This window comes from Nipponia nippon, unplaced genomic scaffold (genome assembly GCF_047370975.1).
Source record: "Nipponia nippon isolate SJK-2023a ecotype South Korea unplaced genomic scaffold, ASM4737097v1 scaffold_74, whole genome shotgun sequence".
Classification (NCBI taxonomy): domain Eukaryota; kingdom Metazoa; phylum Chordata; class Aves; order Pelecaniformes; family Threskiornithidae; genus Nipponia; species Nipponia nippon.
Genome location: NW_028262396.1, coordinates 142161 through 156195, shown reverse-complemented (window position 1 = coordinate 156195; position 14035 = coordinate 142161). Strand labels below are relative to the sequence as shown.

At 51.2% G+C, this 14035-nt stretch overlaps 1 long non-coding RNA gene across 1 annotated transcript in view; it reads right to left on the bottom strand.

Annotated features, from left to right (window-relative positions):
* Positions 1–1722: 1722 nt before the first annotated feature.
* The window catches only part of LOC148050683 (uncharacterized), a 34235-nt gene continuing 21922 nt past the window's right edge, over positions 1723–14035 (bottom strand). Inside the window, exons 9-13 of the long non-coding RNA XR_015700875.1 lie at positions 12927–13059; positions 11606–11749; positions 7494–7626; positions 6182–6325; positions 1723–1855 (exon numbers count right to left, since the gene is read on the bottom strand). This is a non-coding gene — a long non-coding RNA (uncharacterized LOC148050683). The remainder of the gene's footprint in view (positions 1856–6181; positions 6326–7493; positions 7627–11605; positions 11750–12926; positions 13060–14035) is intronic.

Genomic DNA, 14035 nt, shown 5'->3' with positions numbered 1-14035 from the left:
CTAAAAAGAAGCCAAGAATATTATGCAGTGCAGATTATATTCCAAGATTTAGTAACTTGTAGGCAGACGCAGATGCCACTGCAGATGCAGATACCATTGCAGCTACCACTGTAGATGTAGATACCATCTGAGACGCCATTTCAGCTGCAGATACCATTACAGATTAAGATTACACGGCAGAGGTAAATGCCACTGCAGGTGCAGATACAACTGCAGAGGCAGGTACCACTGCAGATGACGATACCATTGCAGTTATCGTTGCACATACCATTATGCCAAACTTTTTCTATTCAAAGACTTTGTAACTTGCATCCAAGCTCGGTCCTCCCGAGAATCTTCTGCTCTATCTTCTCCCCCATCTCCTTCTGCCATCAGCCACAGAAAGAAGTTTCTCTCAAGGGCTTGAGCAATTTGACCAGAAGAAAGCAAGAAAAGGTGCTCCTGTATTAAGGAGGAAGGGCAGGAACTTGGGAGACATTTCCATTTTGTTACAATCACAAGGGATGACCATCCTTGCTAGCAGAGATTCCCTTTGCCAGAACCAAATGACATCTCTCAGGAGAAGGCAGCTCCCTTAACTCCTGACTATTCTCTGGCTTTCCCCACCTTTTTGGAGTTGGGCCAGAGCCCCCTCAACCTCAGCAATCGCTCTGGAGTTAAGCAACAGGAACATCGAGTTTCGAATGTAGACTCCTTGCTGCCTTGCTCTGGTAATCCTTCAGAACGATGCAGAAGGACTCTCCAAACTGGGACCTCTTTGTCTTGCCAGCCAAAACACTTTTATGACAATACGGATTCCTCCTCCATGCTCTACTGCTGCAAACCAGCCACTGAATTCACAGCAATTCAAAAGCAGCTCTTCTCAGGGAAAAAAAAAAAAACAACACACAATCAAACTCCCCAAACCAACCCAAAACCCAACAAGAAAGCTACAGCTGATGAGAAATGCTAGTTTTCAAACTGGCATTGTTTGAAAGCAAAAACACTCTGCCCAGCCACAAATCTAAAGGAATAGGTTGATGAACAGTGAATAATTATCATTTTAAAGGTGGATCATTATTATCATGATAATGCTGACAATTTTTATTATAAATAACATTGTATTATTATAAATAAATATCATTATAAAGAAGCAGCCTTGCCTTTTCTGTTGACTGCTAATGGGGTATCGCCCTTATCAGTCCCTGACTACTTGGAAATCATGAATGCTTGTGCACCACTACTTAGCTTATTAGGTAGGAGGATGGTTTTTTCTATTTCAGAGCCTTGCAAGGATTCATTTAGGACGTCACCATAATGAAAATGGCCAGGCTAACTGCTTGACTTGTGACCGCACCAGGTACACAAGGAAAATGCTGCCAGGTTTGTCCTCTTGACCGGACACCTAACCACGCAGGGTGACCAGAGCAGGATGGATTCCAGGAAAGATACCTGGGGTTTTCTGCTCACCTGGACACTACTGCTGCTCACATCCCCCTTCCCAACTCCTCTCTGGCTGCATTCTACTTCGATAGGGCACAGCATTGCTAAAGATGGTCACTTTGAGCTGAAAGAGGCACAAGCCATGCCTAAAAAGAAGCACCCTTGCTAAATTCCAAGGTTAGTGCCACAGCAGATTGCGGAGCAGTTCCTATGTGCATCTACCCTGGTTTTGCATCAGAAAGTGATTTTGCACATGCGATGCCTTGCAACAGGGCTTTGGAGCCTGGCTTTGCCTCATACCTCTCCTTCTGCTTGCTGGCCAGGGCTCCTCCTGGCTCTGCCAGGGTGGAGAGTGAAGTGGGGGTCTCTTAAGGAGGCGCATCTGTCTGGCATCCACCTCTATTCCACGCTCTCCAAGCTCTTCTGAGTGCAGCTATGGAAAGCAAAAGCATGAGCAATGACATGTGTTGGGGTTGGCTGAGCTTTAAAAGTCATGCCTACACCTGATGATGCAGTAGGGTAAACTTGATCCAAAGAATGTGCAGCAACATGGGGACTTCTGTGAAGTAAACAAGGAAAAACTACACCCCAACAGAAAATGGGCATCGGTTGTCTCCATTGGCCCTCTGAGGTCACGTGCTCTGCGACCCCTGCTGCCCTCCTTGGGAAGGACTCCTAAAATGGCATGCCCCTCAGAAGGTGTCAGACCACGAGGTCTCAACATGAAGAAGAACAAACGGCTCCTGGCTGAGTCAGTGGTGGCAAGGCAAATGCAATAGAAAGACACTGACAGCCTAGCTGCTAACCACCTATGATGAAAACACGTCTCTTGCTTCATCACCTGATCCTCCTCAGAGGGAAAACCACAAGAGGGAACACAGAATCTACTGGGTCAGGATAACCATGTTCTCCTTCTACCCCTGCCAGAAGTGCCCTTGAAGAAACACCGCATCTGATACACATCTACCTGATTCAAATTGCACCCATCTCCTGCAGCAGAGCTAAGAAACCTTCCTCAGAAAAATCACAGAATCATAAAACAAGGGCTACTGAGTACACAGGATGATCTGCACTTGTCAGTGGCAAGGGCATGAGACCGAGACTTCCACACCAGACGAGGTCCAGTGCTACGTTAGTGCTGTGGAGAAAAGCCTCTGTGCAGCTGGGCAGCAGTGTGGGAATGCTCACAAACCTCAGGTCATGTCTGATGAGTGTCTAAAAGGAGGAAAGCAGCTCTGGCTTGTCTTCCAAACTGTGTGCTGAAACCTGAGGAAAAGTCACTGAACCCCTGGAAAAAGGTCACCCATAAGGATCATCAAGTCCAAATCCCTGCTCCTGTACCTACAAGGTACAGAGCACGGACCTGCCTCCAACATTGATAGAACTCCTTGGCTGGATTCCCTGGAGGAGTCTGGGGCTGCCCCCTGTGACATTCCGTGGTCTCCAGGGGAGGCCAAAACATTGCAGAGCTGCCTGCAAGAGGTGCAGAAGAGCTACCAGGCATGGACCTGCCCCCAACATACACAATGCTCTTTGGGTAGCTAAGACACTCCTGGAGAATCATAGAATTGTTTAGGCAGGAAAAGACCTTTGAGATCATCAAGTCCAACTGTTAACCTAGCACTGCCAAGTCCACCACCATCCAGGAGATGCCTGGGAGGAGTCCTGGGGAGCTACTGGGCATGGACTTTCCCCCAGCATACACATTGCTGTTCAGGTAGTTACCTTAGACTAGTCTGGGGCTGCTACCAGGGAATTCCCTGGTCTCCAGGAGAAATCAGAATGCTCCTGGAGATGCTGCAGAGGAGTCCTGGGGAGCTGCAGGGCATGGACCTGCCTTCAGTATGAAGAAAGCTCTTCAAGTAACTAACTAGAGAGGACTTGGGGGATGCTACCTGAAACTTCATCTATATCCAGGGAACAGCAAAACACTCCCAAGCTGCCTGAGAGGAGTCCCAGCAAGGTACAAAGCACGGACATGCCTCCAGTATCGACAAAATGCCTGTGCTAGCAACCTTGGAGGAGTCCAGGGCTGCTCACCAAGGAATTCATCCAGCTCCTGACAAGGCCAAAACATTCTGGAGCTGCCTGGGAGAGGTCCCGGGGAACTACAGAGCATGACCTGCCTCCAACATACACAGTGCTCAGTAGCATAGCTACCCTTGAAGAGTCTCGGGCTCCTGCCGGAGAATTCATCCATCTCCAGAGGAGGCCAAAACACTTGTGCAGACACCTGGGAGGAGTCCCGGGGAGCTACCGGGCACGCACCTGAGTCCTACATGAAGAAAACTTTTCAGGTAACTACCGAGGAGGAGTCTGGGGCTGCTACCCAGAAAATTCAGCCATCTCCAGGGAAGGAAAAAACACTCCCAGGCTGCTTCGCAGGAGTCCCAGCAAGGTACAGAGCATGGACCTGCCTCCAACATTGAGAAAACACCTCAGGTGGATTCCCTGGAGGAGTCTGGGGCTGATACCTGAGATTTCAGCTATATCCTGCGAAGGCCAAAAAACTCCAAAGCTGCCTGGGAGGACTTTCAGAAAGCTACAGGGCATGGACCATGCCCCAACAGTGAAAACACTCCCTGAGTGGATTCCTTGGAGGAGTCAGGGGCTGCTACCTGCAAAATTCAGCTCTCTCCAGGGAAGACCAACAAATTCTGCAGCTGCCTGGGACAAGTCCCAGGGAGCTACCGGGCTTGCACCTGCCTCCAACGTGGACAAAACGCTTCGGGTAGCTACCGTGCAGGAGTCTGGGGCCGCTGCCTGGGACTTCAGCTTTCCCCAGAGGAGGCCAAGACAATCCTGAACGTGCCTGGGAGAATTCCCACCCAGCTACTGAGCACAGCCCTTCCCCCAACATACACAATGCTCTTTGCGTAGCTCCCTTCAAAGAGCCTGGGGCTGCTGCCAGGGAATTCACCTGTCTCCAGACAAAGCCAAAACACTGGACACTGGAGATGCCTGGAAGGAGTCTCGGGGAGCTTCTGGGAATAAACCTGCCTCACACATGAAGAAAACTCTTCAGGTAACTAGCTAGGACGAGGCTGCAGCTGTTACCAAGGACCTCAGCTGTCTCCAGGCAAACTCCAAACACTCCAAAGCTGCCTGGGAGGAGTCTGAGAGAGCTACAGGGCATGGAACTGCCTCCAACAGAGGGAAAACTCTTTGGGTAACTTCCGTGGGGGAAGCTACCAGCCATGGACCTGCCCCCCACATGAACAAAACCTTTCAGGTAACCATACAGGTGTCACATGCATCTTCTATCCAGGACTTCAGCTGGCTCCAGGGAAAGGCAAAACACTCCCATGCTGCCTTGGAGGACTCCCAGAGGTCTACCGAGCATGGGCCTGCCTCCACCATACACAAAACACCTTGGGTAACTACCTTGGAAAAGTCTGGGATGGCTACCTGCTAAATTCAGCTGTCTCCAGGGGAGGCCAAAACATTCTGGAGATTCCTCCGAGGATTCCCGAGGAGCTATCGGGCATGGCCTGCCTCCAAGACAAGGAAAACTCTGCCACTAACTAACGGGGAAAGTTGTGCTGCAGCTACCTGGGACTTCAGGTGTGTGTAAAGAAAATGAAAACACTCCGTCAGATGTATGGGAAAAGTCCTGAAGTAAAAACAGGCATGGACCTGCCCCCAACATGCACCATGCTCTTTGGGTAGCTACCTTAGAAGATTCTGGGGCTGCTACCTGGGAATTCACTTGTCTCCAGAAGAAACCAAAGGACCCCGGGAAATCCCTGCGAGGAGTTCCAGAGTGCCTCCGACATACACCAAACTCTTCAGGTGTCTCCCCTGGTGCAGTCTGGGGCTGCTACCCAGGACTTCAGCTCCCTCCACAGCAGGACAAAACACTGGGGCAGATGCCTGGGAGGAGGCCTGGGGAGCTCCAGGGCATGGACCTGCTTCCCATTTCTATCAGCAATCAATGGCAGAGCATCAATCAATAGGATGGCAGCAGTCAGTAAAAGCAGCAAGCAATCGTATAGCAACAACCAATCTTTTAGGAATAAGTAAGAGAACAGCAACAGCCAGGTTACTACAAAGTTGTCATTAGGCAGAGAACTTATCCTCGAAAGAGCAGCAGATATACTGATGATGGATTACTTATATGGAGATATAATACTGGTACAGAGTGAATTAGATTCCAGAAAGGGCCAAAGCATCATCCCAGAGGGGAGGACAAAGCGATCCCAGAGGGGACCCAGCCATCCCAGAGGTGGGTGCATAAACCTAACCCACACCAAAAGTGAGCCCAAAGGGGGAAGAATAACGTAACAGACAGAGTCTCACTTCCGAGATGATCTGGAGGTGCCTGGATTCTCGGTCCCTAGCTGTGCTGCAAAGCGGCCAGCTGCACGTCTCAGGGATGCTTCTGATCGCCAGGCTCACAGCTCCCAGGCTCGCAGGAACGTTCTGCTGCTCAGGCATTTCCCCTTCTAAGCAGTCCCCTTGATGGCTGCTCACACCTGCCTGCTCCTGGCCTATCAGCTCCTCAGGCACCAGTGACATCACAAGCACCTGCTCAAGCCAGGGGCCTGCTCCTGCCCTATCAGCTCCTCAGGCACCAGTGACCTCACAAGCCCCTCCACAGGAGAAGCGTCCTCACTGCCAACACCCCGGCTTTTCCCCCTCCATCTCCATCTCGGTCTCCCACCTCCCCCTGCTCTCCCCTCTCCCAGGCACCTTCCTCACCCACTCCACCACCTCCCACTGCCTCTCTCTGGCCCTGGGTTCGGGTGGCAGATGTTACCTCGCAAGCATTGTCCCAGACGGGTCACCTGCATCTCCTTCTCATCTCCTTCTGCTCTCATCATGACTGCACCAGTTGTTTGATGTGCTTTTTGACATCATGGGCCCTTTCGTCCTGCCTCCCTCCTGCTGTTAAACGCTGTTCCTGCAAGAGAAGTGACAACCACTCAGTGTCCCCTCTCTGCCATCTTACCTGCATCTCTCTGACCTGGACAGCTGCTGGGAGCTGTCACCATCAGCCCCGGCTCTGCTTAAAGGCTTCTCCTGGCACAGGCGCAGCTCTGGCTGTGCTTGGGGCGTGCCATGCTTCCGGAGGGAGAACAGCAACACTCACAGTCACTCCTGGGCAGTGTCCTGCTGGGAAGAGCTGATCTGAATGCAGCTTGGCAGCAGGTCCTGCGGCTGGTCCAGGGGTGCTCCCTGTCCACAGGTCCCACATCTGCCTCCTTCCAGCAGGATTTTGGAAAGCCCCTTCCCAGCTGGCAGCACCAGGCCAAGCCCACGGGGCAGAAACAGCCCCCAGCCCCAAGGGCCCCAGCCCCCAAATGGACTCTGGCCCTAAACTACTAAAACTGCCAAAGAGGCTCTCCCTCGAACTGAATTCTCTCCAGTTTGGAAAAAAGAGGGCCAGAGCCCCCTCAACCTCAGCAATCGCTCTGGAGTTAAGCAACAGGAACATCGAGTTTCCAATGTAGACTCCTTGCTGCCTTGCTCTGGTAATCCTTCAGAACGATGCAGAAGGACTCTCCAAACTGGCACCTCTTTGTCTTGCCAGCCAAAACACTTTTATTTCAATACGGATTCCTCCTCCATGCTCTACTGCTGCAAACCAGCCACTGAATTCACAGCAATTCAAAAGCAGCTCTTCTCAGGAAAAACAAAAACAACACACAATCAAACTCCCCAAACCAACCCAAAACCCAACAAGAAAACTACAGCTGACCAGAAATGTTAGTTCTCAAACTGGCATTGTTTGAAAGCAAAAAACACTCTGCCCAGCCACAAATGTAAAGGAAAAGGTTGATGAACAGTGAATAATTATCATTTTAAAGGTGGATCATTATTATCGTGATAATGCTGACAATTTTTATTATAAACAACATTATATTAATATAAATAAATATCACTATAAAGAAGCAGCCTTGCCTTTTCTGTTGACTGCTAATGGGGTATCGCCCGTATCAGCCCCTGACTACTTGGAAATCATGAACTGCGGAGTTCCTACGTGCATCTACCCTGGTTTTGCATCAGAAAGTGATTTTGCACATGCGATGCCTTGCAACAGGGCTTTGGAGCCTGGCTTTGCCTCATACCTCTCCTTCTGCTTGCTGGCCAGGGCTCCTCCTGGCTCTGCCAGGGTGGAGAGTGAAGTGGGGGTCTCTTAAGGAGGCGCATCTGTCTGGCATCCACCTCTATTCCACGCTCTCCAAGCTCTTCTGAGTGCAGCTATGGAAAGCAAAAGCATGAGCAATGACATGTGTTGGGGTTGGCTGAGCTTTAAAAGTCATGCCTACACCTGATGATGCAGTAGGGTAAACTTGATCCAAAGAATGTGCAGCAACATGGGGACTTCTGTGAAGTAAACAAGGAAAAACTACACCCCAACAGAAAATGGGCATCGGTTGTCTCCATTGGCCCTCTGAGGTCACGTGCTCTGCGACCCCTGCTGCCCTCCTTGGGAAGGACTCCTAAAATGGCATGCCCCTCAGAAGGTGTCAGACCACGAGGTCTCAACATGAAGAAGAACAAACGGCTCCTGGCTGAGTCAGTGGTGACAAGGCAAACGCAATAGAAAGACACTGACAGCCTAGCTGCTAACCACCTATGATGAAAACACGTCTCTTGCTTCATCCTTTCTGATCCTCCTCAGAGGGAAAACCACAAGAGGGAACACAGAATCTACTGGGTCAGGATAACCATGTTCTCCTTCTACCCCTGCCAGAAGTGCCCGTGAAGAAACACCGCATCTGAAACACATCTACCTGATTCAAATTGTACCCATCTCCTGCAGCAGAGCTAAGAAACCTTCCTCAGAAAAATCACAGAATCATAAAACAAGGGCTCCTGAGTACACAAGATGATCTGCACTTGTCAGTGGCAAGGGCATGAGACCGAGACTTCCACACCAGACGAGGTCCAGTGCTACGTCAGCGCCATGGAGAAAAGCCTCTGTGCAGCTGGGCAGCTAAGACACCCCTGGACGCCAAGACACCCCTGGAGAATCATAGAATTGTTTAGGCGGGAAAAGACCTTTAAGACCATCAAGTCCAACTGTTAACCTAGCACTGCCAAGTCCACCACCATCCAGGAGATGCCTGGGAGGAGTCCTGGGGAGCTACTGGGCATGGACTTTCCCCCAGCATACACATTGCTGTTCAGGTAGTTACCTTAGACTAGTCTGGGGCTGCTACCAGGGAATTCCCTGGTCTCCAGGAGAAATCAGAATGCTCCTGGAGATGCTGCAGAGGAGTCCTGGGGAGCTGCAGGGCATGGACCTGCCTTCAGTATGAAGAAAGCTCTTCAAGTAACTAACTAGAGAGGACTTGGGGGATGCTACCTGAAACTTCATCTATAGCCAGGGAACAGCAAAACACTCCCAAGCTGCCTGATGAGGAGTCCCAGCAAGGTACAAAGCACGGACATGCCTCCAGTATCGACAAAAGGCCTGTGCTAGCAACCTTGGAGGAGTCCAGGGCTGCTCACCAAGGAATTCATCCAGCTCCTGACAAGGCCAAAACATTCTGGAGCTGCCTGGGAGAGGTCCCGGGGAACTACAGAGCATGACCTGCCTCCAACATACACAGTGCTCAGTAGCATAGCTACCTTTGAAGAGTCTCGGGCTCCTGCCGGAGAATTCATCCGTCTCCAGAGGAGGCCAAAACACTTGTGCAGACACCTGGGAGGAGTCCCGGGGAGCTACCGGGCACGCACCTGAGTCCTACATGAAGAAAACTTTTCAGGTAACTACCGAGGAGGAGTCTGGGGCTGCTACCCAGAAAATTCAGCCATCTCCAGGGAAGGAAAAAACACTCCCAGGCTGCTTCGCAGGAGTCCCAGCAAGGTACAGAGCATGGACCTGCCTCCAACATTGAGAAAACACCTCAGGTGGATTCCCTGGAGGAGTCTGGGGCTGATACCTGAGATTTCAGCTATATCCTGCGAAGGCCCAAAAACTCCAAAGCTGCCTGGGAGGACTCCCAGAAAGCTACAGGGCATGGACCATCCCCCAGCAGTGAAAACACTCCCTGAGTGGATTCCTTGGAGGAGTCTGGGGCTGCTACCTGCAAAATTCAGCTCTCTCCAGGGAAGACCAACAAATTCTGCAGCTGCCTGGGACAAGTCCCAGGGAGCTACCGGGCTTGCACCTGCCTCCAACGTGGACAAAACGCTTCGGGTAGCTACTGTGCAGGAGTCTGGGGCTGCTGCCTGGGACTTCAGCTTTCCCCAGAGGAGGCCAAGACAATCCTGAACGTGCCTGGGAGAATTCCCACCCAGCTACTGAGCACAGCCCTTCCCCCAACATACACAATGCTCTTTGCGTAGCTCCCTTCAAAGAGCCTGGGGCTGCTGCCAGGGAATTCACCTGTCTCCAGACAAAGCTAAACACTGGACACTGGAGATGCCTGGAAGGAGTCTCGGGAAGCTTCTGGGAATAAACCTGCCTCACACATGTTTAAGAAAATTCTTCCGCTAACCAGCTAGGACGAGGCTGCAGCTGTTACCAAGGACCTCAGCTGTCTCCAGGCAAACTCCAAACACTCCAAAGCTGCCTGGGAGGAGTCTGAGAGAGCTACAGGGCATGGAACTGCCTCCAGCAGAGGCAAAACTCTTTGGGAGAACTTCCGTGGGGGAAGCTACCAGGCATGGACCTGCCCCCCACATGAACAAAACCTTTCAGGTAACCATACAGGTGTCACATGCATCTTCTATCCAGGACTTCAGCTGGCTCCAGGGAAAGGCAAAACACTCCCATGCTGCCTTGGAGGACTCCCAGAGGTCTACCGAGCATGGGCCTGCCTCCACCATACACAAAACACCTTGGGTAACTACCTTGGAAAAGTCTGGGATGGCTACCTGCTAAATTCAGCTGTCTCCAGGGGAGGCCAAAACATTCTGGAGATTCCTCCGAGGATTCCCGAGGAGCTATCGGGCATGGCCTGCCTCCAAGACAAGGAAAACTCTGCCACTAACTAACGGGGAAAGTTGTGCTGCAGCTACCTGGGACTTCAGGTGTGTGTAAAGAAAATGAAAACACTCCGTCAGATGTATGGGAAAAGTCCTGAAGTAAAAACAGGCATGGACCTGCCCCCAACATGCACCATGCTCTTTGGGTAGCTACCTTAGAAGATTCTGGGGCTGCTACCTGGGAATTCACTTGTCTCCAGAAGAAACCAAAGGACCCCGGGAAATCCCTGCGAGGAGTTCCAGAGTGCCTCCGACATACACCAAACTCTTCAGGTGTCTCCCCTGGTGCAGTCTGGGGCTGCTACCCAGGACTTCAGCTCCCTCCACAGCAGGACAAAACACTGGGGCAGATGCCTGGGAGGAGGCCTGGGGAGCTCCAGGGCATGGACCTGCTTCCCATTTCTATCAGCAATCAATGGCAGAGCATCAATCAATAGGATGGCAGCAGTCAATAAAAGCAGCAAGCAATCGTATAGCAACAACCAATCTTTTAGGAATAAGTAAGAGAACAGCAACAGCCAGGTTACTACAAAGTTGTCATTAGGCAGAGAACTTATCCTCGAAAGAGCAGCAGATATACTGATGATGGATTACTTATATGGAGATATAATACTGGTACAGAGTGAATTAGATTCCAGAAAGGGCCAAAGCATCATCCCAGAGGGGAGGACAAAGCGATCCCAGAGGGGACCCAGCCATCCCAGAGGTGGGTGCATAAACCTAACCCACACCAAAAGTGAGCCCAAAGGGGGAAGAATAACGTAACAGACAGAGTCTCACTTCCGAGATGATCTGGAGGTGCCTGGATTCTCGGTCCCTAGCTGTGCTGCAAAGCGGCCAGCTGCACGTCTCAGGGATGCTTCTGATCGCCAGGCTCACAGCTCCCAGGCTCGCAGGAACGTTCTGTTGCTCAGGCATTTCCCCTTCTAAGCAGTCCCCTTGATGGCTGCTCACACCTGCCTGCTCCTGGCCTATCAGCTCCTCAGGCACCAGTGACATCACAAGCACCTGCTCAAGCCAGGGGCCTGCTCCTGCCCTATCAGCTCCTCAGGCACCAGTGACCTCACAAGCCCCTCCACAGGAGAAGCGTCCTCACTGCCAACACCCCGGCTTTTCCCCCTCCATCTCCATCTCGGTCTCCCACCTCCCCCTGCTCTCCCCTCTCCCAGGCACCTTCCTCACCCACTCCACCACCTCCCACTGCCTCTCTCTGGCCCTGGGTTCGGGTGGCAGATGTTACCTCGCAAGCATTGTCCCAGACGGGTCACCTGCATCTCCTTCTCATCTCCTTCTGCTCTCATCATGACTGCACCAGTTGTTTGATGTGCTTTTTGACATCATGGGCCCTTTCGTCCTGCCTCCCTCCTGCTGTTAAACGCTGTTCCTGCAAGAGAAGTGACAACCACTCAGTGTCCCCTCTCTGCCATCTTACCTGCATCTCTCTGACCTGGACAGCTGCTGGGAGCTGTCACCATCAGCCCCGGCTCTGCTTAAAGGCTTCTCCTGGCACAGGCGCAGCTCTGGCTGTGCTTGGGGCGTGCCATGCTTCCGGAGGGAGAACAGCAACACTCACAGTCACTCCTGGGCAGTGTCCTGCTGGGAAGAGCTGATCTGAATGCAGCTTGGCAGCAGGTCCTGCGGCTGGTCCAGGGGTGCTCCCTGTCCACAGGTCCCACATCTGCCTCCTTCCAGCAGGATTTTGGAAAGCCCCTTCCCAGCTGGCAGCACCAGGCCAAGCCCACGGGGCAGAAACAGCCCCCAGCCCCAAGGGCCCCAGCCCCCAAATGGACTCTGGCCCTAAACTACTAAAACTGCCAAAGAGGCTCTCCCTCGAACTGAATTCTCTCCAGTTTGGAAAAAAGAGGGCCAGAGCCCCCTCAACCTCAGCAATCGCTCTGGAGTTAAGCAACAGGAACATCGAGTTTCCAATGTAGACTCCTTGCTGCCTTGCTCTGGTAATCCTTCAGAACGATGCAGAAGGACTCTCCAAACTGGCACCTCTTTGTCTTGCCAGCCAAAACACTTTTATTTCAATACGGATTCCTCCTCCATGCTCTACTGCTGCAAACCAGCCACTGAATTCACAGCAATTCAAAAGCAGCTCTTCTCAGGAAAAACAAAAACAACACACAATCAAACTCCCCAAACCAACCCAAAACCCAACAAGAAAACTACAGCTGACCAGAAATGTTAGTTCTCAAACTGGCATTGTTTGAAAGCAAAAACACTCTGCCCAGCCACAAATGTAAAGGAAAAGGTTGATGAACAGTGAATAATTATCATTTTAAAGGTGGATCATTATTATCGTGATAATGCTGACAATTTTTATTATAAACAACATTATATTAATATAAATAAATATCATTATAAAGAAGCAGCCTTGCCTTTTCTGTTGACTGCTAATGGGGTATCGCCCGTATCAGCCCCTGACTACTTAGAAATCATTACCATTATCATTATCATTATCATTATTATGTATCTACCCTGGTTTTGCATCAGAAAGTGATTTTGCACATGCGATGCCTTGCAACAGGGCTTTGGAGCCTGGCTTTGCCTCATACCTCTCCTTCTGCTTGCTGGCCAGGGCTCCTCCTGGCTCTGCCAGGGTGGAGAGTGAAGTGGGGGTCTCTTAAGGAGGCGCATCTGTCTGGCATCCACCTCTATTCCACGCTCTCCAAGCTCTTCTGAGTGCAGCTATGGAAAGCAAAAGCATGAGCAATGACATGTGTTGGGGTTGGCTGAGCTTTAAAAGTCATGCCTACACCTGATGATGCAGTAGGGTAAACTTGATCCAAAGAATGTGCAGCAACATGGGGACTTCTGTGAAGTAAACAAGGAAAAACTACACCCCAACAGAAAATGGGCATCGGTTGTCTCCATTGGCCCTCTGAGGTCACGTGCTCTGCGACCCCTGCTGCCCTCCTTGGGAAGGACTCCTAAAATGGCATGCCCCTCAGAAGGTGTCAGACCACGAGGTCTCAACATGAAGAAGAACAAACGGCTCCTGGCTGAGTCAGTGGTGACAAGGCAAACGCAATAGAAAGACACTGACAGCCTAGCTGCTAACCACCTATGATGAAAACACGTCTCTTGCTTCATCACCTGATCCTCCTCAGAGGGAAAACCACAAGAGGGAACACAGAATCTACTGGGTCAGGATAACCATGTTCTCCTTCTACCCCTGCCAGAAGTGCCCGTGAAGAAACACCGCATCTGAAACACATCTACCTGATTCAAATTGTACCCATCTCCTGCAGCAGAGCTAAGAAACCTTCCTCAGAAAAATCACAGAATCATAAAACAAGGGCTCCTGAGTACACAAGATGATCTGCACTTGTCAGTGGCAAGGGCATGAGACCGAGACTTCCACACCAGACGAGGTCCAGTGCTACGTCAGCGCCATGGAGAAAAGCCTCTGTGCAGCTGGGCAGCTAAGACACCCCTGGACGCCAAGACACCCCTGGAGTATCATAGAATTGTTTAGGCGGGAAAAGACCTTTAAGACCATCAAGTCCAACTGTTAACCTAGCACTGCCAAGTCCACCACCATCCAGGAGATGCCTGGGAGGAGTCCTGGGGAGCTACTGGGCATGGACTTTCCCCCAGCATACACATTGCTGTTCAGGTAGTTACCTTAGACTAGTCTGGGGCTGCTACCAGGGAATTCCCT